Raw genomic sequence first — 24197 nt, forward strand, 5'->3', positions numbered from 1 at the left:
CATAATCTTACACACTAGTGAGATAAATTCAAAACAATACTACAAAAACAAAAAACAGTAATAAGTTGTGTTGCTTGTGGTTCTCCCTCACTGAACTTTTCACATGATGAACACATGTATACATTTGCACATTTTTTATTCCTTAATGTACTGTACAGTACAATACACCAAATAACAACAAAAAATATTCTGCCCCAGCATCACATTTTGGTCTGGGACAGGCCAGAGAATCTTGTCAGCTTCACAGGCTGTAACTGGCCCTATCCAGCCAGTGGTGGTAAAATCCTCTTGCATGCCTGATCCACCCCTGCCACACATCAACTGAAATGTCTAGTCAGGCTTCTTCCATTCCATCGTCTCTGTGTCCTCAAAAATAGAAGTGACTGTAACACATCCTTTTTACAAAAATGGAAGCAGACAGAAACTCTCTGTATGTAAGGCAGTGTGATGCATGTGTTGTAACAGATTACAGCACTCAAAAGTTACAGTAGATACACTGAGGTACACCTACCTGTTTTCCTCCTTGAAGGTTCTTATGATCGCGGTGAAGCAACTTACAGTTTTTTTCAACTGCTTACACACAAAATCTTTACTTGTCACACAATTTCTGAAACCTGACACTCAAACAGCAGAACCACACACCAAATCTGCAAAACCATACACTAATTCTCAGCCTTCGACTCGGTTTTCAATTTCATAAAACACTTTTTGCAAAACACAACACACAATTGAGTGATTCTATGTAACACACAAAAATCTAACAGAAAGTATCTTGAGTTCCTTTTTCAAACACAACCAATCAAAATGCCACACCAATTCATCAGCGCCTCACACAAACTCTTCACATGTGCAAACACTCACTGCTTTACTTAACACCAACCAATCATGGCTTTAGAATAGGCCTATAAATAGGCCAAATGTCAAGTTATAGATTTTGAACAACTTTTCTGTTGTTTACTTGCTTCCATATTCATCATTTCTAAACCCTATTGAGGATTTTTTCTCCACATGGTTGCTGGAAAGTGCATGATCGTCATCCCTATGTCAACATAACACTTCTCCAGGCAATGGAGGAGGCATGTGGAGACACTGACGCTGCCTCCATCCAAGGTTGGATACGCAAGAGAGAACATAGCATGTGATGTGAATGAAGTATTGTGGCCGGACCCAGCCAGGAGGAGAGATGAAGCCTAGATACACCCAACCATCTCGCCCACCAACAAACACACACACACACAACACACACACATGTTGGGTTTCCATGTTCTATGGGGACACTCCATAGGCGTAATGGTTTTTATACTGTATGTTCTGTATATAAATGTCCCCACAAAGTCAAAATGCACTGGTATTACTATGCTTGTGAAGACATTTGGTCCCCTACCAGGACACACATACACACCATTCCTTTGGAATATTCACCTTTTTCAAAATTATGCTAGTTTTTTTTTTTTTTTTTTTTTTGTCCAACTACACATGGTTGATGTATTATATATTATATTGTACTGTGCAATACTGTATTCACAACCACAAATGCTTACAGTAAAAAAAAAAAAAAAAAAAAAAAAAAAAAAAAAAAAATAGTTTGGTTTCAATCTTGCTTTCCTGTTTACCATGAATTTTTCAACATCTCTCTGCCAATTACTTTCAATCTTGTACAGAAATGTACATAGCATCTTATGAAAGAAGAGCTTTAGGTTTTGAATAACTGTGTGTATATGATATCCAAAAATAGAATATTATGGTAAATGTGTTTGAAAAGTAAGACAAATGTTTGCTTTTGAGATGTGTTTGTGATATTTTGAATGCAGTGCTTCATTTTGCAAGAGATGTGAGGCATTTTGCATTTTGTGTGTGCAATTCTTGGATTTGTGTGTAAAGTTTTGAAAAAAAGAGGCAAAGTTTTGAAAATGTGTGTAAGCAGTTGAAAAAAAACTAAGTTTGGCTGAACTCATTGGCCAGCCTCCCTCATAGTCATACCATGGACAAGGACATGGTCAACTAGTGGCACGAATTTCATCTGAGACTCCTTGTCTCCTTGCACCTCATCCTTGTCTTCGTCCTCCTCCTCTTCCTCCACTCCTTACTGCTCTTGCTCATCCTCTTCCTCCTCCTCCTCTCTGGTGTCCTCGACCTTTTCAATCATGTCTCTCTGGATCCATTGTTGCAAAACTGCATGAACTGACTCGGGCTCTTTTATCTCTCTATTGAAGGTTCTGATTGGTGTGTGATAACTTTTGACTCTTAGTGTTTCCACGTGGGTAACTGTGTGCTAACTGAGCTCAAGCTACGCTGACTTGAGTGAACAATATTGAATGCTGGTGCTTTCTAAATGACAACATGGTGTAGGCAATGAGAAATGAAGGGATTTATGTGTAGAGTTTTGCAGTGACAGTTCAACAAATCTGATTCATGTGTCAAAACAGGGGAATAGTGTTTAGAGTTTAGGGAAATGGGTGTGCTTTTTGATAAATGGCGTTATGGTTTTGAATTTTTTTTTTTTTTACTGTGTTATGAATGAATAAAAATGTGCAATGTATACATTGGTTGTGTCTTTTGTGTTCATTATGTGAAAAGGTTTTTGAGGGGGGGAACCACAAGCAACAAAACTTACCAGTTTTGGAAATGGTGTTTTGAATTTATTGCACCAGTGTGTAAGATTATGTTGTAGTGTGTGTGTTTTTGGGGGCTTGTGTGTGATGTCTGAGGGCCAAGTGTGTTTTTTCAGCAAGAGTGAATGGTTTTGAGTGTAGAGCTTCATTTTGACCTGAAAATAGGATGTTTGGGGAATTGGGTGAGACGTTATGGATTTGTGTTCACTGTTTCGAGAATATGAGGCATAGTTTCAAGAAATGTGTTTAAGCAATTGAGAAAAACTGTAATATGTTAGCCTTAAAGTTATGAATAAGCTGATGTGTTCCAAAACAATGACAAAATTCACATTTAGGAGATATAAGCATTCAAAACTCACAGTCTCTCACTTGTGCTAAAGTGGATCAGGGATTTTCATGACATCACTGCGGACTTCAGCTTCTCGTCAGATCTTCTGTCCAATCAAATGCTCTCTATATCTGAAGCGTCCCGCCCCCTACATTATAAATAGATGCTGAAGCTGTGGCTAAAGTCAATAATTTGTTAACACATTTACTATTTTCTACATGGTGAATGGCACATAGTGCACTATATAGGGGATAGTGAACAATTAAGACAGTGTAAATATGTTTTCCATTGAGGCGAATGAAGTCTGGTTTCATGTTAGTGTCACGTGACCCACCGCAGCGCGAGCACAGTCTGCTCCGGTCCAGAGACACGAGAGCACAGAGCGGATCATATGCGCGAGTCGACGCAGATCACAAAACGTGTCGGACACATTTGAATTCTGCACAGAAGCTGTATTTTAATGTGATATGGAGGAGATTAGAAACTGCTAGAGATTCGTAGGTAACTGAGGCTTTACCGAGCTAACGGCTCTGGCCGAGCTGTGATATAAACGAAACGCTATTGGCTATTTTATAAAAGGGGAGGGGCTGTTTGATAAGTCCCGCCCCATCTTCCTGTTTCAGTTGAAATTACATCAACACATTGAATAATGCTGCTTGTTTCAAGGCATTTCAGTGGGCCTTTAAGGCAAGTCATTTCACTCGGCGGCCATCTTTGAAACGCCTCTCGCGCAGCTGTTTCAGTCGTGCAGTACAGCTCCTATCTCTTTCAATGAGGAAACATCAAATTCTCCAAAGCTGTTCACCAAGCTTATGATTAAATTGCATTTTTTAAATCGGCAATGAAATCTGAGATCAACTGTCTCATCAATTTTGCTTCTAAACGCTCAAATCATGACCAAAAAAAAAAAAAAAATCTGTATTTTTCAGGCTGGACCAGGAATGTGTATGTTACAAATGCCAGCGAAGATCCCTCAATAGGCCACCGGAGGTCTCACTCTCCCGAGTATTAACTGGACTACAAATCCCAGCACCCACATTAGTTATTATTATTTAGTCACCACTTGTAGTACACTTATGGGTTCAAGTGTAAGCAGTAACTAAATACGTTTTTTTCTTAAAATACAGAGATAGTATGTTAAAAGCACATTTTATTTCATATTCATGGTGTCTCAAAATAACAGTTGAGTACACTTAGATGTTCTTAAGATTATCTTAAGAAGTACTAAAGAAGAATTTATTAAGTACAAAATTAGTGTGCGAAAATAGAGCACTTTAAGTACATTATAAAAGTGTACTTTTTTCACCTGGGGGAACAAGTAAGGGATATAAGATTAAATGTCACATGTTTACTTAAATAAATGTATGTTTCTGAAATGTTTAATACACCATTGTTTGTGATCCTCCATCAGCAGCTGCAGTATCTCTCAGCTGTATCAGTGCATCACTGTGACGTCTGACTGACCGAGGTTTTTGTACCACTCTTTATCACTGTGTGAACACCCTAGTGCTGCCCGGCCAGTGGAAACTCTGACAGTAATAATCTCCTGTATCTTCAGTCTGGACTCCACTGATGGTCAGAGTAAAATCACTGCCAGATCCACTGCCACTGAATCTAGATGGAGTTCCAGTATTACGGCTTGTTGCATAATATATGAGGAGTTTAGGAGCTTCTCCAGGTTTCTGTAAGTACCAGGCTAAACGATCACCATTATACACTGCACTGCTGGTTTTACAGTTTATTCTGACTTCTTGTCCTGGTTGAACTGCTGTTACTGATGGACTCTGAGTTACAGTGTACTGTCCTCTACACTCTGAAAGAAAACGAATGAAAATGATATCTGACATTTTAAAAGAATTAAAAATCACTGTTAAAAAAAAGAAGAAGAAAGAAACTGTATTACACAAACCTTGAGCAAACAGAGTGAGAGTCCAGATGAAGAAGGTGATTTTGTTCATTGTTGTTCTTTTGTCTTGTGTGATGATGAAGATTGTGTTCTGTTCTGCTCTCAGTCATGAAGTGTTAAACTCACAGCACTATAAACACTCTCAGAGCACTGAAGCATGTGTGACAATGCAAAGAAGTGGGCAGGATTTACAACAGCGTGAGCTGCTAAGATTGATCAAATATGTTCAGTGTATCATCACATTTACCTTATTTTACATTCTAATGATTTTATTCTGTTCTGTGTGAGATTTATTGTACCGTATTCAACTCGTTTCAAGACATTCCATCACTTTACCCAATCCTGAACTTTAAAATGTAAAAAATAAATTAACACTTTGTCACCATTTAATCATCACTTTATCAATTAATTTTTATTTTGTTTCCCATGGGACAGCTGCTCACCATAACAAGGAAATGTTTTACATTACTGAGTCGACGTTCTGATGTAGAAACTGGAAGCGCTGGAAGTAAACAGCATATGAGAATGACACAGAAGAGAAGATATTGTTGAATAAAGACATTATTTTTGTTTTGTTTTTGAGCACAAAAAGTATTCTTGTCTCTTCATAACATCAAGGTTGAACCACTGCAGTCACGTTATCTATTTTAACTATGTTTTTAGTACCTTTCTGGACCTTGATTATATTGCTGTCTATGGACGAGTCATATTCCTCTCAGATTTCATCAAAAATATCTTAATTTGTGTTTCTGAAGATGAATGAAGGTCTTACGGGTGTGGAACGACATGAGGGAGAGTAATTAATGACAGAAATGTCATTTTTGGGTGAATTAACCCTTTAAGCCCAGTTTTCTCTAGTTCTGTGTCCGGTATCATCAGTGTTGAAGTGTTTGTGTTTAAGTTATCCCCTGTGATCTGTTTTTGTTATCTACACATCTTTTAGCACCAATATGTTTAATCTGATTATCATATTACAACAACTCTTTGTTATAGATCTTTGTATTTATGGTTGTATGTATTTATCTTATGTATTTATGATATTTGTCATAAATACAGTTTACATAATGAGATGTGGGAATAATACAGGATGGTTTCCCAAGTCCCATCTACTTTTGCTGCATTCCCCCTCATCCCACTACAGCTGTTTTCCTCCAGTGAAAAGGCTGTTGGGATCTGGGATTATTATTAGTGGTGCTTGCCTGAAAGACGATGCACACTCTTACTATCTCACATATTCTTCTTCTTCTTTATTCCATATAAATTTCGGCACGTAACTCGTCCCACACCATTTGTCGTAGAGCCATGAATGAGGTGTCAGATCAAGGACATCGCTGCTCTTGCTTTTATAAGCGATTGGGCGTACGATGTTCGTACAGCAGGTGAAAAATCGGGCGAAAAATCCCACTGACTTAACATGGCGACAAACTGTGTGACTGTGTCATATCTCTGTATCTGAATGTCATCGAGGCATGGGGGTTGCTTTATATCATTCATACTGACAATCAGCCTTTATAGTATCATTATTGGCAGCTGACAAGCCACTCCCTAGTAACCAAATAGAGTGCCCTAGCAACTGTTTATCAAGACCTATTTCTCTGCATCAGAGCATTGTAGAGAAATGGTGGTTGGCTCATTTGACTCATGCTAGCAAACAGGACTTTCAACATGCTAGTCATGCTAGCAGTGAATACCTACATGCTAACAATGATCAGCTGAAGGTTAAAACCATAGATATACATAATAAAGGCTAGATGTCTCGTCCGCGCTGCTGGCCAATGGAGGTCGACGTCCGCACCTGGCGGCCATCTTGTGACAGTCAGCTCGCTCACTCGTAACATTGTGTTTTAATGGTGCATGTACTTTTTAAATAACCATAACTTGCTCAATTTTCTACCGATTTTCAAACTGTTTGTTTTGTTATAAACATCAGAGATGTACTTATGACACTGCATACTTATGAATAATTATAACTATGGACTTCCATATGAAAATAACATTGAACAGAACAGATAGGTGCAATGAATATACACACGCACAAGGTATTTATGTTAAATCAATATATAGGCTACTAAAACTCAGTGTACAGAATGGCAACATGACATATATATATACACTTTTATAATATGAATATTACTATTATAATAAAATAATTTGAATTATTACATGTTTATTTTAACTTCTTCAGGGTTGGCCCATTTACTAGGCTTTTCCCCTCGACATTGCACTGTGCCTACTTCAGAGATCACTGTTCCCAGCTATTTTTGCCTACCATCAAATGCCTGACCTCTTTAGAAAGCTGAGACCCTGTAGTTTCTTAGGAAACAATCAGAATAATTGTGTGAAGTACTGGCACAGAGTTATAGAGGCTAGAATATTGTTTTTTTTCTTTTTGCCAGATAACAAGCATCTCAACTGACCACATTTCAGCTCTCTAGGTCACTTGATATGACTTTAGAAACACAACGGAGCCTAAGCACCAGGTCTTGTGAAGCTGTGTGCAAAAGCAGATCAATATAGAATGAAATATGAGTACTTTAGACTATTTATTTGCCAAGGCATGCTCATGTGTTTTGTAAAATACCCTATGGAAACTCCCCATAGGACTTTTAGTTACCCAAAATGCATACTGACAATAAAAGACTTACTGTGTGGCAACCTCTTGGTGTAGAAGCATAATCCTGGTCTCAAATGAAAGGTAACACTCTGAAGTTTCTTGTAGACTATTTGGATTGCATGTCAGGGGTTCTGATATGAGAATGACAAAATATGGAATAATTACACAAAAGTCTCTATTTTTAAACTATTATAAAAGTGGCATTTATTTGCAATAAAAAATAGGTACAAGATTCCCCTTTACAAATATACATAAAGAAATGCTGAATGCATGTTGAAATCCCCACCCTGTAGAGAGAACTACACTACTGTGGAAGACAGAGATAAAACAATGACCCAAAAAACATAGCTTGGGCTAATGCCCTTTGAAAAGGACGGTTTTATTGAGCTTCTCTCGCATGTTGTTGCTCTGTAAGGTAAGGTTAGTCATTTTAGCGATGTGGTGCAGCCTTAGATTAAAAAGCAAGGACACAACTAATGTTAACAGCGTATGGTGATGGCTGTCTATGCCATACTGCGTTTCGCCGATGTGCTCCCCGAGCACAAACACATCCTCTGACCCTATCCTCTTCCATACAATGTACACGACCTCTAGCAGTTTGATGGGCTGTGATCGTCCGGTACTTGCTGATGCCTGACGAATGACCCACTCTGCTGCCCTGACGACCCTCACTGTGCATCCTGATGGAATCACCAGACCTCCGTTGTTTTTTAAAGTCAGCAGGTGGTAGCTCTGGTCCTTGATGGCAGATGCAGCGTCTGTCACCAGGCTGGCACGGCAGACATCACAGGACAGCTTCTTCAGATCCCATCAACAACAAATCCTGAAATTTGAGTTAGTATAATAATATCATAACTTATAATATTAATCATTAATAAGCATGTGGAAATTAAGGGAATATTTCTCTTTTTGGACTATCGTGAGATTGTTTTCCCCCAGAATTTGACTATTGGCACTATCGGTTATAGGCAAAATCGACTTTCAGTCAGCTTTTACCTGAAATGTACACGAGAGCGTTGTCCACAAGACCATCGAAGCGGACGGGAAGGTAGCTGTGGTCATGTACTAGGGCAGGAATGTCAGCAAAGGGGGATGGAAGATCTTCTCCTCCTGCTGCAGAGGACATATCTACAGCTGACAGGCTTGTAGAGGGACTGTCATCCTGTGCCGTCACATTGCCTCTGCATGGTTTAACAAGATGTACTTGAACTGGCTGGCATTAGGGTTGTTATTCCAGCCACCTTAAAAAAAAAAAAAAAACACAAGATATACGAGTATAGTACACAGATATTCAATACATGCTTTAAAATGTTTTATGCTTTAAAAAAAAAAAAAAGACAAATTAGAACTAGCCACCCCTGAATGATCTTTCCACATAAATTAAGTTGAATGACATTATCATTCAGACTGTATCAGTGGTGATAAATTCTGCAAACAGATAGTCAAACACAGGCATTTTTCTAAATACTCAAAATGGTTTGTGACACTTCCAGGTACTGTGTATGTCTTCAGAAAACACATTTTACAAAAAAATAAAAACATATGGACCGACAAACTGAAAACAATACAAGCATCTGCTGACACTTTGTGTCACTTAGTGTAGCGGCTGGTAAATATATATGCTGAACCCTACCGGATGCTCTGATGGAGTTGAAGAGAAGCTCCAAGTGGTCCTGGCTGAACCTGTAGGTCAGGACATATCGTGAAGCTGACTAGTGTCCATCCCTGACCTTAAAAGTATAATCAGTGTGAGGTTTAGGGTCCTTAAAATTACTTTTAGGACACTAAACATTCTTGAAACAATTCACAACATAACATGAAGACCATCCAATACATACCATTTTGACACCGGCATCTGGGGAGAAAAAAACTGAATATGAGAGAATTGGAACTGAAACAAATTTGCAGAGAGCAAACACATTGGAGCAAGATAGTATCATATTAATAATACGTACCACTTTATGAACTTGACGCAGACAGAAAAGAGCATCTTATGAACTCGATGCAGAAGATAGATAAACAAGAGAACAGAGCATCTCATGAACTTATATCATGGACTGGAGGGATGCACTGAAACCGGCAGAGTTTTACCTTAGATAATTTAATGATTTGTAAATTGACTACTTGTATACATCTAACGAAGAATAAAATAAACCCATATTTTCTAAATCAGCCGCCTCATTCTGATAATTTAATTATAATAAAGAATTTGTACTGGGTATTGGCGACTACAAATGGTGTCAGTGCATCACTAATACAACAGTCACTATTTTAAAAGACCTCTTTGTTCGGTAAAGGGGTTTGCCATCCTCCATCTTCAAAGTGAGCAAGTACCCCCTGGCTTTTGACAAGAACTCCCTGGTGCTTGTCCAATTCCTAGAACCAAGGGGGGCTTTGAACCCTTTGGCTCTGGGATTGCGACTGTTCAAGATGTCAAACAGCCTGTCTGTTATCTATAAACAAATACCTAAATTAACTGGAAGCACTGAAATCATCACTATAACTGAGTGTCAACAGGTATCAGATAGTAAACACCCAAGTATGAGGCATAGTTTGATTTCTCTCCATTTCCTCTGTGGCTATGCTGACATGTGACAATAAGGGTGCTTCTGAGGTAAGTATGTAGTAGTTTTATCCAAGTTCTTGCATATTGTTGAATTTGAGGATGGTCATAATTATTTAATCATTCCCGATGCTCAAATTGAAAAAAATAGAAGAAAAAGATAAAGGGATAATCCTGGTGGCATTCACATTTTAACAACCCCCCTCATTTTGGGGTTGCTGACCAACGGACCAACCACAAAGGGAGGGTGGGTGTTAAAGGGTTAAAGGGGTTAAAGCAATTAATCACTCAAATGTTAGAAATGATTTTGGTCAGTGATGCAAATCCCTAGCTGCATTACCTTAATGAATTCTGAAGTAGCCTCACAATCTTTGAACTCTGCATAGCCCACCTCCTGCGACGTGCGGAGCGCCACTGCCACAGAGCTACTCAAAGTCTGAGCAGCCAGGGAGACCTTGATTGAGTTTATAAGGAGAAATGAAGTGCACATTAGCGCTACAAGATACAAACATCATCAAAAAGTATAAAAACACAATAAAGCCCTAGAGCCAAAACAAACATACCTTCATCTTCTGATTAGCAAAGTTCACATGCTTATCTGTGACTCTGTTGGCAGCATGTAGTCCACTTTTCTTTTGGACATTGTTCAGATGAACTATGTACTTCCAATTGATACTGCCAGTTATGCTTCTAATTGGGCTGTATGCCTGCAGAATCAGATTTTTTTTTTTTCACTGCACACGTCAAATGTAAAGCACCATATTCTGTACAATTATGTAAATACAATCAAAATGTATAAAAAGCAGTACAGAGTCAACCAGAGCAAATATGCGCAATAATGTATGCAACAATGAGCACGTACCTGCAACATATTGCATGTCAGCTTCAGCATGTGGCAAGCGTCCATCATAACAAAAACATCGTCATGGGTTACTGGATGTGGGAAATGGGTCTTCAAGGGCTCACAGGGGTCTGCTTTTAGATCGCACTCAAGTTGAGTGCACATACTGACATTGGATGCATGACCATAGAAGTGTACTTTTTTTTCCACCTGGGGAACAAGCAAGGGATATAAGATTAAATGTCACATGTTTACTTAGTACATCATAATAAATAAATGAAGTTTCTGAAAGTTTGAATACACCATTGTTTGTGATCCTCCATCAGCAGCTGCAGTATCTCTCAGCTGTATCAGTGCATCACTGTGACGTCTGACTGACCGAGGTTTTTGTACCACTCTTTATCACTGTGTGAACACAGCTTTACTGTTAATGCTGTGTAAACTCTGACAGTAATAATCTCCTGTATCTTCAGTCTGGACTCCACTGATGGTCAGAGTGAAATCTCGTCCAGTACTTGCTGTTCCACTGCCACTGAATCTAGATGGAGTTCCTGACTGGAGGGTGTTTATATAATAAATCAGGAGTTTAGGAGCTTCTCCAGGTTTCTGCTGATACCAGGCTAAGTGGCTATACCTTATTCCTACATCTATATGACACTCTATTGTAGCTGTTTGACCCTGTTGGACAGTTTTAACTTCAGGTTGAGTCAGAGTCACTCCTCTGGATTCTGAAGAAGAGAAAATAAAGTCAGTTTGTAAATGAACTACAGTACATAGCACAATATTGGTATATTAAATGATAAAAACAACAATCACATATTATTCAAATTTAAAAAGTAACAACCTTGAGCAAACAGTGTGAGAGTCCAGATGAAGAAGGTGATTGTGTTCATTGTTGTTCTTTTGTCTTGTGTGATGATGAAGATTGTGTTCTGTTCTGCTCTCAGTCATGAAGTGTTAAACTCACAGCACTATAAACACTCTCAGAGCACTGAAGCATGTGTGACAATGCAAAGAAGTGGGCAGGATTTACAACAGACAAACTAATATACACTAGAATTACAGAATGATCATTTACATTCTGACTGTCTTACAATTAAAATATAGTCAAAACACAACAATAAATATGTAAATATAGATGACAATCCTAAGTAAAGTCCTGATTGTCTTGATGGTTCTACTGATTATCTTATCAGATTTTCCCAAGATGTGTTAAGAGCAGAGGTGTAAAGTACTTGAGTAAATGTAATTAGTTACTCTACTTAAGTATCTTTTTGGCTACTTTTACTCTTTACTTGACTACATTTTTGAGCAAGTGAATGTACTTTTTACTCCACTACATTTGTGATGAGTAATGCAATTACAAATTACATTTTTCATGGCAGCTAACTTTTTCTGCAGCAGTTTGTTTCTGATATAAAGAAGCGATATCGCCATCTAAGGTCATTGAAGGTACTGTCTTGTGCGTTTTGCCTTTACTCACCCAAAACTTGTCAACAAGGACATTAGCAGATAGTTGCTGATCGCAGATGTTTGATTTATTAGATGAGGAAATGACTGCAGCTGGTGATGAGGCTCAAACCAGCACATACAGTAGACTTTGACTATTTAATTTTACTTAACATTGTTTTATTTATCCGCTATATTGACAAGACCGTTTTGAAGGATATTGGTTTACTTATGGCCTTTCTGTGCACTTGAGCTCAACTGAGACTTGAGAGTTTGTAGACATTTAAAAGGTTGTTGTGTCGACCTTGATTTATTGCAACATTGAGGTGTTCAGTTTTATTTTGATTTTAGAAAATAAACTTGATTTCTCATCTTACAAATCAATTGTTTCTTATTTTCACTGGCACGTCTCTCAGGACTAGTGCATCTCTGAGCCTACATTCAGCACGAGTAAAATACTTAAATACTGTTAAAATCAGATATTTTAAGACTTTTACTCAAGTCGTATTGGAATTGGTTACTTGTAACTTGTAGTTTTCGAAATAAGGTATCAGTACTTTTACTCAAGTATGGTTTTCAGGTACTCTTTACACCTCTGGTTAAGACTGTCGGAGCCGCCCTGATTGTGAATCGTAAATATTTTATCATTTTGAAAATGTACAATCAGAAATCATGTTGTGTGGGGGAACCCGAGAACAAATGCGCATACGCTCTGTAGATTATCACGTGAAATAAAGCGACACCCAGTCAAAAAGAGAGCTGACGGAAGACTCACCTCCAGCTGTAACATCTAAAGTACATGTTCACACCGTCTCCATGGCTTCATCCAAACATCATCCCCTTTTTTCAGCAAATTTTTCTGTAAAAAGCAGTCCAAACTATTATCGGCATTTCTTGTTGCTGGTCGTCCACCATATTTGTTTAGTCTAAAGTCACATTTGATGTGAGAGATTTTGTGAGATTTCCCATGTTCACAGTCAGGACTCCGGTTGTTTGTGAATTTAATCTGTTTTTGTGTGGTTTGTATCCTGCTCACATCGCGGCACTCCACACACTATAGTGTATGTATTAGGGCTGTCAAGTGATTAAAATGTTTAATCTAATTAATTACATGATGTGGCGATTAATTAATCTAATTAATCGCAATTTAATCACACATCAATTTTGGCTGAGAAATTAACCCCTAAAGTCATTATTGTGTAAAGCATCAAATAGACATTACACAAAGTAGCTTCAGAAAGAAATATTTTATTTGATTCAACATAGAATTTTTTACACATGAACTTTTGGACCATGAGGTTGAGTAAATTATAATTAATGTCATTTTTTGGGGGACTATACCTTTATTTATATATTTTTAATTAATATGGAAATATGAAATTAATTTTTTAATAAAATTAGACTCTAAATAAGAAACTAAAACTGCCAGTAGGTGGCGGCAGGGGCGCTGTTAGGGGGGGTGCAGAGTATGCCAGGCATATGGGCCCAGGACGCTAGGGGGCCCCAAATCACGACTTTGGATTTTTTTTTTGTGTGTGTGTGTGTGTGTGTGTGATTTTTTTTTTTCTTCTTACATACACGAAAATGTTAACTAATTATATTGTAGTAAAATACAATTTAAATCTGTGAATTATAGAAAGTAAGAAGTGAACGTGAGCACGCTCTCTCGTCACTTTAAAATACAGCGCATGACGTGTTAACCGCATAAAAAAGAATAGGATAGATGGAAAGAAGAGCCTGTCAGGAACACAAACGTAAATTTCCACCATTTTCCCTGAAATACATGAAATTAGGCTAAGTGGCTGGTGAACTGGGAGAAGAATAGAGTAAACTTTATTGTTTCATACACATCTGTATCTGATATGAATAAAACACTTAGTCAAATTATAATTAAAAGGATACCCATGCAGCTTCCAAAGGCATCAGTGTATGGATTGGAATTTAAAAAACTATAAAAACTACAAAACTAAAAACTACTTTTTTTATTCTTTTTTTTTTTAAGTAGTATGTCATTTTAATGTCTATGTTTGAAAAAATAAGTCTAATTAAAGGGAAACAACTGCACACTCACTGAAGCATATAGGCTTGTTTATTCACCAACGTTTCAGCTAGTAGCCTTTGTCAAGGTGTCCTCAAATAAACATTATGTGTTTGAAAACACTGAAGAGTTGTGATAGCCTATATGAAGAGCACTAAGCGCGTCTTTTTTTTTTTTTTTTTTTCCCGCCAGCCAAAGCCTGAAAGCATGTTTGAATTATCAGTGACGCACTGAACATTCTAATCTCACCGGTGTGATCGTACGTGTCAAAGGGTTTAAAACAATCGTGTTTCGGGCTGGAGGTGGAATGTTGAAATAATATAAATGTTAATATCTTATTAAACGTCAAAAAAAAAAAAAAAAAAAAAAAGAAGAAGAAGACTCTTCATGAAAACTCTTCTTAAAACTCTTCATGGCGGCCCTGGGTGGCGGTAAATGTCTTAATGATTAAGTTGTTCATTCATTCATTTGATTCGTTCAAAAGGCTGATTCATTCACAAGTGAAGTAAATGGTTCTCTTCAGGATTGTCAGACGACACAGACTGATCGGTGGACGACATCAAAGTAGAGATCAAATGGCAGAGCCGCTGTAGTTTGATGTCATACACCGATCGGTCTGTGTAGCGCCGCTTCAAGTCCAACAAGTATTTTATGAATGGTCCGCTGAATCATTGGTTTCACTCGGTTCATTCAAAACGCGGAAATGAAACACTGCTGTGTATTGCACGGAGACGAACAGTTCTGCTTTGTTTTTATAGTTTCACTGGCAAAACTGAACAAAACAGACAATATTGTGTCTAATATAAATCAATATTAACTTCTTATTTACTTGTATAAAATCAGTAGGCTATCGCATTTGCACTCGTTATATTTGTGACAGAAGCAGCACTCGTGTAGTGTGGCGCTCTGTTACTCGTGTGATATTACTCAACTCATACGATCTAAATATGAGACAAAAACTCAAACATGGGCATTTTTGCACCAATATCTTGAATTTTAGGGACTTTCTGACTGCATTCTATAGGCTCTGCATCATATTCGTCATCATCTGTATGAAATGTCAGATGACCTACATAGGTCTGGGGCGGGGCAAGTGCGTTAAATGTGTTAAAAATTGTAACACTTATATTAGGGCTGTTGATTTAACTTTAGCGTTAATTACATTAATTAGTTGCGGTAAAAATTATTATATATATATATATATATATATATATATTAACAGCAACAGTCATTATAAATGGCAACAGGAAATAAACACTAGATGAACCTCCATCACTAAAGTAAGATCATGAATCATGAGTCTGTTCAGAAAGTATCAGGACTGATTGTGAATCTCTAATCAGAGTTCATGGTGTCACTCCATCTATCATGAAGCCTCATGTGTGTCTGAAATCATCAAATGGAGAAGAAACAGGCTGATAAAGATGGAGACATATTAGAGCTTGTTCAAGAGATTCACAATCAGTCCAGATACTTTTATCACAGACCTTATATAATATTATGAAAACATACCTCATTATTTGAACTCATTTTCACTGAAGATTGAAGTCTGAAGCTGCAGGTTTTTCTGTGAATCATGATGATTGAGCTTCATATGAAGAACAGAAGATCATTATGAGAAACTCACAACATCATCCATGATAAAAGAGGTCAAAGGTCACCTCAGAGGTCACAGATCATCAGATATATTTCTTCAAACAGTGTTATATCAGCACACGACAAGAGAACAAATGAGAAATACAGGATAGAAAGTCAAACTGAATGATCTCTGTTGTAGATGAATAAACTCTTCAACTGCTTGTGAAAAAAATTATAATAACATTTTGTCCAAACTGAATGTTTGAGTGTTGAGAAGATCTGAGTTTCTTCTAATATCAGTGTGTTGAAGTGTTGCTTCTCTCTCTCTGCTGGAGTTTGTGTTCACTCGAGTGGAATAGAGGTTTTTGTACGACCGTTTCATTAGATTGTATCACTGTGGTGGACTTTCGGTGGAGGAACTAAACTTGTGCTCGGTAAGTCTGTTTTTTAATTCCTATTTAAGAAAAAAAGGTAACACTTTATTTTAAGGTGAAGAAGTTACACGTTACTACATGTACTTATTACAGTAATAACAGTAAATTATGCATAAATACAAGTAACTAACCCTGAACCAAACCCTAACTGTAACTCTATAGTAAGTACATGCAGTTAATTAATATTATTCAGTACTTATTTGAGTAGTACAATGTAACTATGTCAGCATACAATAAAGTGTAATAAAGAACAATTTAGAGTTAAAATGATTTAAAGTTGAAACAAGAAAAACATTAATGGCGATTATTATTAGATATTGTGGTAACACTTTACTTGAAGCCTTAAAGCTATTCATAATGTACGTTATAATGCCTTATATGTATCTTTTCATAAATAATTGTGCATTAAAATGTGCATTATAAATGCAAAAATGCAATATAATATTTGCAAATTTGTTATTACATCTGAAAATGGTTGTTTGTCATGAGTTTTAATGCATTGTGTAACAATGTAACAATGAATAGATAAGTATTATAATGTGTTATAATTGCGGTTATAATTATTCATGAGATCAAACACACATTATAATGTATAAAAGAAAGATTAATTAATGCATTAAAATACTTTTAAAATACATTGTGTATGAAGGCTTTAAGTAAAGTGTTACTGATATTGTTTTATAATTATTTAATCGAAAACAATGATATTGTCATGTTTATTCATTCAGAAGAACAGCATTATTCCTTTCAAAAAAAAATCTAAATGCATTTCCATAATGAGTCTCACTGTGAGTTTAATCAGTTTATTACAGGTTTAATTTCCCTTTATTTATTTCTATACTGTGTTCATATGTAGTTCATTTTTATTGTAGATATCATACATGGCGAAAAAAATAGATCTGACATCAGAATGTAAATGTTGCTACTTTCTGTATTTCAGTCAATGATACTGAATCTCTTTTGTTCATGTTGTGCTTATAATTCAGTGCTTTATAATTCAAGTACAATTTGCAAATTGTATTGTTTTCTAGTTCTTATCAATGATATAATCATCATTTGGCCTGAGCTTTAGTCAAACTTTGAACTTGAGTTACATTTTGAGTTGAATATCTCAAGTAAGTAAAAATGTACTTTATATTGGGATGCAAAAACTGCTGGAATTAAAGCAGTCAGTGTCTCAGTATATTGAGTTTCATTTCTGGGGTTTGATTTAAATGTATATAGTGATTGTGTAGTTTGTATATTGTATATTATATCAGCTCTAGTGATGTTGAATGACATGAAGGATCAGATTGTCATGATTTTTGCTGCTGTTGAAATGCTGTGAGTGAAACAGTGTGTTTTCTTTGTGTTTGTGAATGTGTTGTGTTTGTCTCCTGCAGCTGGTCCCACAGTGAAGCCCTCAGTGTCTCTGCTGCCGCCCTCTTCTCTGCAGATCTCTGGAGACTCAGCCGCACTGCTCTGCCTGCTCAGCTCTTACTCTCCACAGGGGGCGCTGGTGAGCTGGACACTGGACGGGTCAGAGGTCACCGAGGGGGTCGTGACCAGCGCAGAGAGCCAGCGGGACGGCCGCTACAGCCGCAGTAGCGTCCTGACCCTCAGCAAAGCACGCTGGGAAAAGGGAGAGGTGTACGTCTGCAGAGTAACACATGATGGAGCTCCTCATGAGGTCTCGTTCCACAAGAGCTCTGAGTGCTGATGTTTCTCTCCTGAAGATGAGCCGTATCTGAGTGTCCTGTGTCAGGCAGGATTCACATGAGTCTAGTGCTGCAGCTGTAGTGATTTACAACTCAATACTGAAAGAGAGCTGGCGTGTCAAAGCACTGTGTGATCTTTCAATCTGCTGTAACATTCAATAAAGCTTCTCAACAAGTTCACTTTGTGTCTGACAACATCATTCAACTAACAGATGAAGATGCAGGTGCTTTTCACAAGCTTGATGTAAATGTCAAATAAAGCTCTTGGGGTTTGAACATGGTCTCTGGAGACAGAGCTGCTCTATTCTGAGAGGATCAGAATCACTCCACCCTGACAATGCAAATGGGCTTTTCAGTCTCACTGTTTGATTGGTCACATGATCTGGACTGGAACACACCAGTTTCACTTCTGCTGAAAATGTGGTGATGAAAATATATATGAAAATGTCATGAAAATCAAATGGAAAGCATCACGTCCAGACAGCAGAAGTGACTGAATTCAGTCTGTTCAGTTTGATTGACAGGGATCATATATTACACTTAATACATGATGATCATATTAAACACTGACTCATTCTCTTCATAAACACAAGATTGATGTTGATTTAGATGATCTAGTGTTATTAGTGTTTGTCTGTGATCGGTGTTGTGTGTGATTGTGTTGTATGAGCAGCTGCAGCTGAAAGTCATGTTTGTTGGTTGATGAAGAAGAGCTCTTGATCATGTCATGTTCAGTTCATAGAGCTATAAACACATTCAGAGCAGTGAAGCATGTGCCGCTCATGTAAAACACCCTCTGAATGCAAAAGACAGAAGAGAGATCAGGACGATATACATTCAGAGTCCAATAGTTTTACTGACAGGGTTAAAAGAAAGGCTTTACATCACCAAAGCACAGTAACAGTAAATATACAGAGTCAGACATACACATTTACACATCATTCTCTACAGGACACAACTGAATGATTCCTGCTGTATCAGTAGTCAATGATCTTGCTGCTCAACATTCAAACACTTGTCTATTGTTTGCTGTAGCAGTGCAGTGTACTTTCAGAAACCCTCCACCTCACATTCTGATTGGGGGTCCCTGATAATATATCCATCAGGAAATGTGGATAAACAGAAAAGGCTGCACCCACTTCAGCCCCTCATTTCATTGAACAGATGTGTCATATATAGATCCAGTGTGAAGTCCAAAAACGTTTTATGTTGCCCTGAGGGCGACACCATGCCATAGAGGAATAAAGAAACAATTCTATAATTGAGTTAACTTCAGCAAAACTTGTATGTAATGTTGTATTTTCAGTGGTTTAATCGGGAACAATTACTGGGACACCATAGGAAGATTTATTGTTTCCCCTTTAAGCATTTGCGCTCATGCTGTATGTCGACGGGGAAGCAGAGGTCGTTTTGTTGTTTCACATTTATCCTGTATTTGCTTTATTGTCTATTTATATCATAATCGCTGTATTTATGATGTTAGAACATTGTTAAGGGTTTCTGTCATAATGTGCATCAGTGATTAGTGAATTTTCCTTTAAAGTGCTGCTTTTAGCCATTGAATTTTAGCATCTCATGTGTCTTTCTATGCAGGGATGAGAGAGTAGGCCTTCTGATGTGTGTAAACTAATCTTACCTCACAGTTTATGATTATTAATTATTGATGATTATTAATTATTAATAAATCGGTTGATGAGCATAGTTCCTGCATGTGTGCTGGGTCGGGACTATCCTCGTTCATGTCCGTGGCATGTACAGCAGAGACAGCCTGTCCAACAGCATTAAGTTCTTGTTATCAGGGACGACGTGAACCGACAGGCTTTAGATGGGAGTTTCAATCGTTCTGTTGGCACAGATGCAATCACTCGACCTGGGTAACATCAGAGTATTATAATTTAGCAGAGGGACTTCTTTTAAGTTATAAAGCATAGCTTTAATTTACCAATTATGTTTTCAAAAAGAATATTAAAGAATATTACAAAACATGCAGTAGAAGAGTAATAATGCAAACAAATGTTAATAAAAAGGCTTAAATACAAACACTTTTCTCTCTTTGCCGTGGAAGTTCAGTATAAGAGGAAATGTCAGGCATCTTAGGGGGGCACTGCAGTATTGATCTAGTGAAGGAGGAGGCCATCGAGTAAAAAAGGTTGAGAAACACTACACTAGTGTCATCACATCGACACAACGTCAAAGTGACTGACAGATAGAGAACTCAGTTATGTAACAGACACGCCATCTAGTGATGAAGCATGGAAGTGCAATTAAAGTGACTGACTTTCCTGCAGTTCGATTACATTGTAGTGGAAAGTTTTGCAGGACCAAACACCACTAACATTTATATAATATAAAGATTATGTTACATGCTTAGTACATCCAAATAAATAAATAATGTTTCTGAAAGGTTTGATACAATATTGTGTTGTTTGTGATCCTCCATCAGCAGCTGCAGTATCTCTCAGCTGTATCAGTGCATCACTGTGACGTCTGACTGACCGAGGTTTTTGTACCACTCTTTATCACTGTGTGAACACCCATACACTGTTTGGATAGTGTAAACTCTGACAGTAATAATCTCCTGTATCTTCAGTCTGGACTCCACTGATGGTCAGAGTGAAATCACTGTCAGATCCACTGCCACTGAATCTAGATGGAGTTCCAGTATAACGGCTTGTTGCATGATATATGAGGAGTTTAGGAGCTTCTCCAGGTTTCTGTAAGTACCAGGCTAAATAATTACCACCATACACTCTACTGCTGGTTTTACAGTTTATTCTGACTTCTTGTCCTGGTTGAACTGCTGTTATTGATGGACTCTGAGTTACAGTGTACTGTCCTCTACACTCTGAGAGAAAGAAGAAGAAGAACAAGAAGAAGAAAATAATAATAATATTAAAATTATAAATTCTAAAAAAAAAATAATATAAAATTATAAACAATTAATATTTCAAGAGAATAATTGGAGCTGCATTACACAAACCTTGAGCGATCAGTGTGAGAGTCCAGATGAAGAAGGTGATTTTGTTCATTGTTGTTCTTTTGTCTTGTGTGATGATGAAGATTGTGTTCTGTTCTGCTCTCAGTCATGAAGTGTTAAACTCACAGCACTATAAACACTCTCAGAGCACTGAAGCATGTGTGACAATGCAAAGTGACTTTCTCTATTTAAATCATGTACTCTTGTGCTTTGGAGGAATGTAGCAGTTTTCACAACTCATGAAATATATTTCTTTAAACAGTGTTATATCAGCACATGATAAAAGAATGAATGAAAAATATAGGATATTGTCACAGTTAGCATGTATAAACGATCCAAAAAGAGCAGAATGCACAATGAAGATACCTTCAATGAAACAAACATTACTTCAATAGAAGATGAAGAACAGAGGAGAACTCAGGGTTTAAATACACAGAGGAAGTGAATTAACTGAAACAGAACAGGGCTGTATTTATCAAGCCTCTGAGAATTACTCACAAGGACACTGCTAAGAATTGACACATTATATATATATATATATATATATATATATATATATATATATATATATAATTGTTGTTATATAAAAAATACATTTACAAACAAATTACAAACAACAAATACAATAGAGATACAAATCAAATAAACTTGTTTTTCAGATAGAGCAGGGTTTTTTTTTTACCATGTATACATTTATTTAACATCTTTTGTTGTTTTATTAACATTAATGACAGACAAATATTTAATTAGGCTACTGTCCCTTTAAGACCGAATCCATGGATGTAATATTTAATATACTGACACATATCCTGTTTTCACCCACCTGTTTACGTCCACTTAAGCCATAACCGACTGTATTTACGTGAGATACTCCATACGATGGACATTTTGACAACTATGTGTGCATTTGACCATTCAGGCTCAATGAGAACTGATCGCGTGCTGTCCGAGAGAACTGGGATCGCGCGCAAGTAAAGAGAGACAGCGCGCGCGAGAGAGAGCGCATCTGGTCTGTGTCTTTCAGCGTGATTCCTACTATCTCGCCTTCACTAATCGATAATAAATTGTGATTGGATGGTAATTTTGTTCAATGATGAATTGATTGGGCTGTCTGTGCGTGACAGAACAGGACTGCTACTCATTCTGTGATCACCCAGTTGTAGGGTCATTCTACATGGCAAGATGTCTTAAAATGTATTTCTTTTTTTTCTTTTTTTTTTCTTTTTTTAACATTTAAACTTAGACCAGATTATTAGATTACCCTTTGACTTTATGAATACACATAAATGACAGCTTAATGATTTATTTATTTATTTTATTATTATTATTATTTTTTTATTTTTTTATTTTTTTTTTGTGCATTTATTTAAAGACCGCATGTACCATGTTTTTGTCACTGGTGTTATCTTACTTCTCTGGCAATTTTAAAGTTTTTTATGAAATATTTCTCAATTTTTTTTTCAGCACATGTAGTCAAGAGTTACAGAAAAATAATGATAATGCAAAAAATAATGTAACCCAGACAGTCCATAAAAAAAAAAAAAAAATCTTTTTGGCATATTTACCCTTCTAGTAAAACTTTTATATGTGATAAAAAAAGAGGCAGAGATAAAAAAAATTCAGAGAAATAAAATGTTTTATTAATTATATTAGTATATTAGTATGCAAATTACTGCAGAAAAATATACCTCAATCCATCAGAGTTTAAAAGGAGAAAAGTGATGATAGATAAGAAGTGGATGAGAAGATAAGAAGTTGAAGATCCAAATTCAGTCTGGGGGACTCGCCATCTTTCTTTTCCATCAGCGCGGCTTGATGAATCCACACCATGCACGTAAATCACAGCAGAAAAACTTCTACACATACAACAAAAACTGGCCTGTACACACAGGATAACATTTTTAGAAAACTCATTTTTAAATATATATATATATATATATATATATATATATATATATATACACACACACACAGTATCTCACAAAAGTGAGTACACCCCTCACATTTCAGCAACCATTTTATTATATGTTCTCAAGTGAGTAGTCAATGTGCAGCTTGTATAGCAGTACAGATTTACTGTCCTCTGAAAATAACTCAACATACAGCCATTATTGTCTAAATAACTGGCAACAAAAGTAAGTACACTCTAAGTGAACATGTCAAAACTCTGTCCAAAGTGTCAATATTTTGTGTGAGCATCATTGTTATTTAGCACTGCATTAATCCTCTTGGGCATGGAATTCACCAGAGCTGCACAGGTTGTTGCTGGGATCCTCTTCCACTCCTCCATAATGACATTATGGAGCTGCTGGATGTTAGACACATGGCACTTCTCCACCTTCCGCTTGAGGATGCCCCACGGGTGCTCAATAGGGTTCTGGAGATATACTTGGCCACCCCATCACCTTCACCTTCAGCTTCCTCCGCAAGGCAGTTGTCGTCTTGGCGGTGTGTTTGGGGTCATTATCATGCCGTTCAGCCCAGTTTCTGAAGGGAGGGCATCATGTTCTGCTTCAGAATGTCACAGCACATGTTGAGATCCATGTTTCCCTCAATGAACTGTAGCTCCCCAGTACCAGCAGCACTCATGCAGCCCCAGACCATGATGCTACCATCACCATGCTTGCCTGTAGGCAAGACACAGTTTTCTTGGTACTCCTTACCAGGGCGTCGCCACACATGCTGGACACCATCGGGCTGTCTTGTGAGCCAGCTTCAGAAGAGGCTTCCTTCTGGGACGACGGCCATGCAAACCGTCTTGTTGCAGTGTGCGGCGTATGGTCACTGACAAGCTGACCTTCCGCTTCTGCAACCTCTAATGCAATGCTGGCAGCACTCATGCATCTGTTTTTTGAAGCCAGCTTCTGCACCTGACGCACAGCACAAGGTCTCAACTTCTTTGATTCAACTTCTGTGGCCTGTTCCAAGTGGAACCCGTCTTGGAAAACTTCTCTCTATGACCCTGGCCGTTGTGCTGTAACTCAGTTTCAGGGTGTTACCGATCTTCTTATAGCCTAGGCCATCTTTGTGGAGAGCAACAATTCTAATTCTCAAATCCTCAGAGAGTTCTTTGCCATGAGGTGCCATGTTGAACATCCAGTGATCAGTATGAGAGAATTGTACTCAAAGCACCAATTTTTAACTGCTCTAATACAAGATA

General features: G+C 37.4%; 2 long non-coding RNA genes across 9 annotated transcripts; both read right to left on the reverse strand.

Moving 5' to 3' along the window:
* Positions 1 to 7638: 7638 nt before the first annotated feature.
* Positions 7639 to 16358, reverse strand: LOC127506939 (uncharacterized). 8 transcript variants are annotated; one of them, XR_007928168.1, is made up of 11 exons: positions 15864 to 16358; positions 13089 to 13172; positions 11709 to 11855; positions 11168 to 11592; positions 10886 to 11074; positions 10587 to 10730; positions 10364 to 10477; positions 9299 to 9315; positions 9094 to 9143; positions 8457 to 8701; positions 7639 to 8283 (listed from the first exon to the last, which is right to left on the reverse strand). It is a non-coding gene; the product is annotated as an uncharacterized LOC127506939 (long non-coding RNA). The 8 variants fall into 8 exon arrangements; XR_007928164.1 differs by having other exon boundaries at positions 9094 to 9190; XR_007928167.1 differs by having other exon boundaries at positions 9416 to 10477.
* A 2534-nt stretch (positions 16359 to 18892) lies between these two features.
* On the reverse strand, positions 18893 to 21410 carry LOC127506942 (uncharacterized). Its single transcript, XR_007928175.1, has 2 exons — positions 21041 to 21410; positions 18893 to 20905 (listed from the first exon to the last, which is right to left on the reverse strand). It is a non-coding gene; the product is annotated as an uncharacterized LOC127506942 (long non-coding RNA).
* Between the last annotated feature and the right edge of the window lie 2787 nt (positions 21411 to 24197).

Source organism: Ctenopharyngodon idella, chromosome 24 (genome assembly GCF_019924925.1).
Source record: "Ctenopharyngodon idella isolate HZGC_01 chromosome 24, HZGC01, whole genome shotgun sequence".
Taxonomy (NCBI): Eukaryota; Metazoa; Chordata; class Actinopteri; order Cypriniformes; family Xenocyprididae; genus Ctenopharyngodon; species Ctenopharyngodon idella.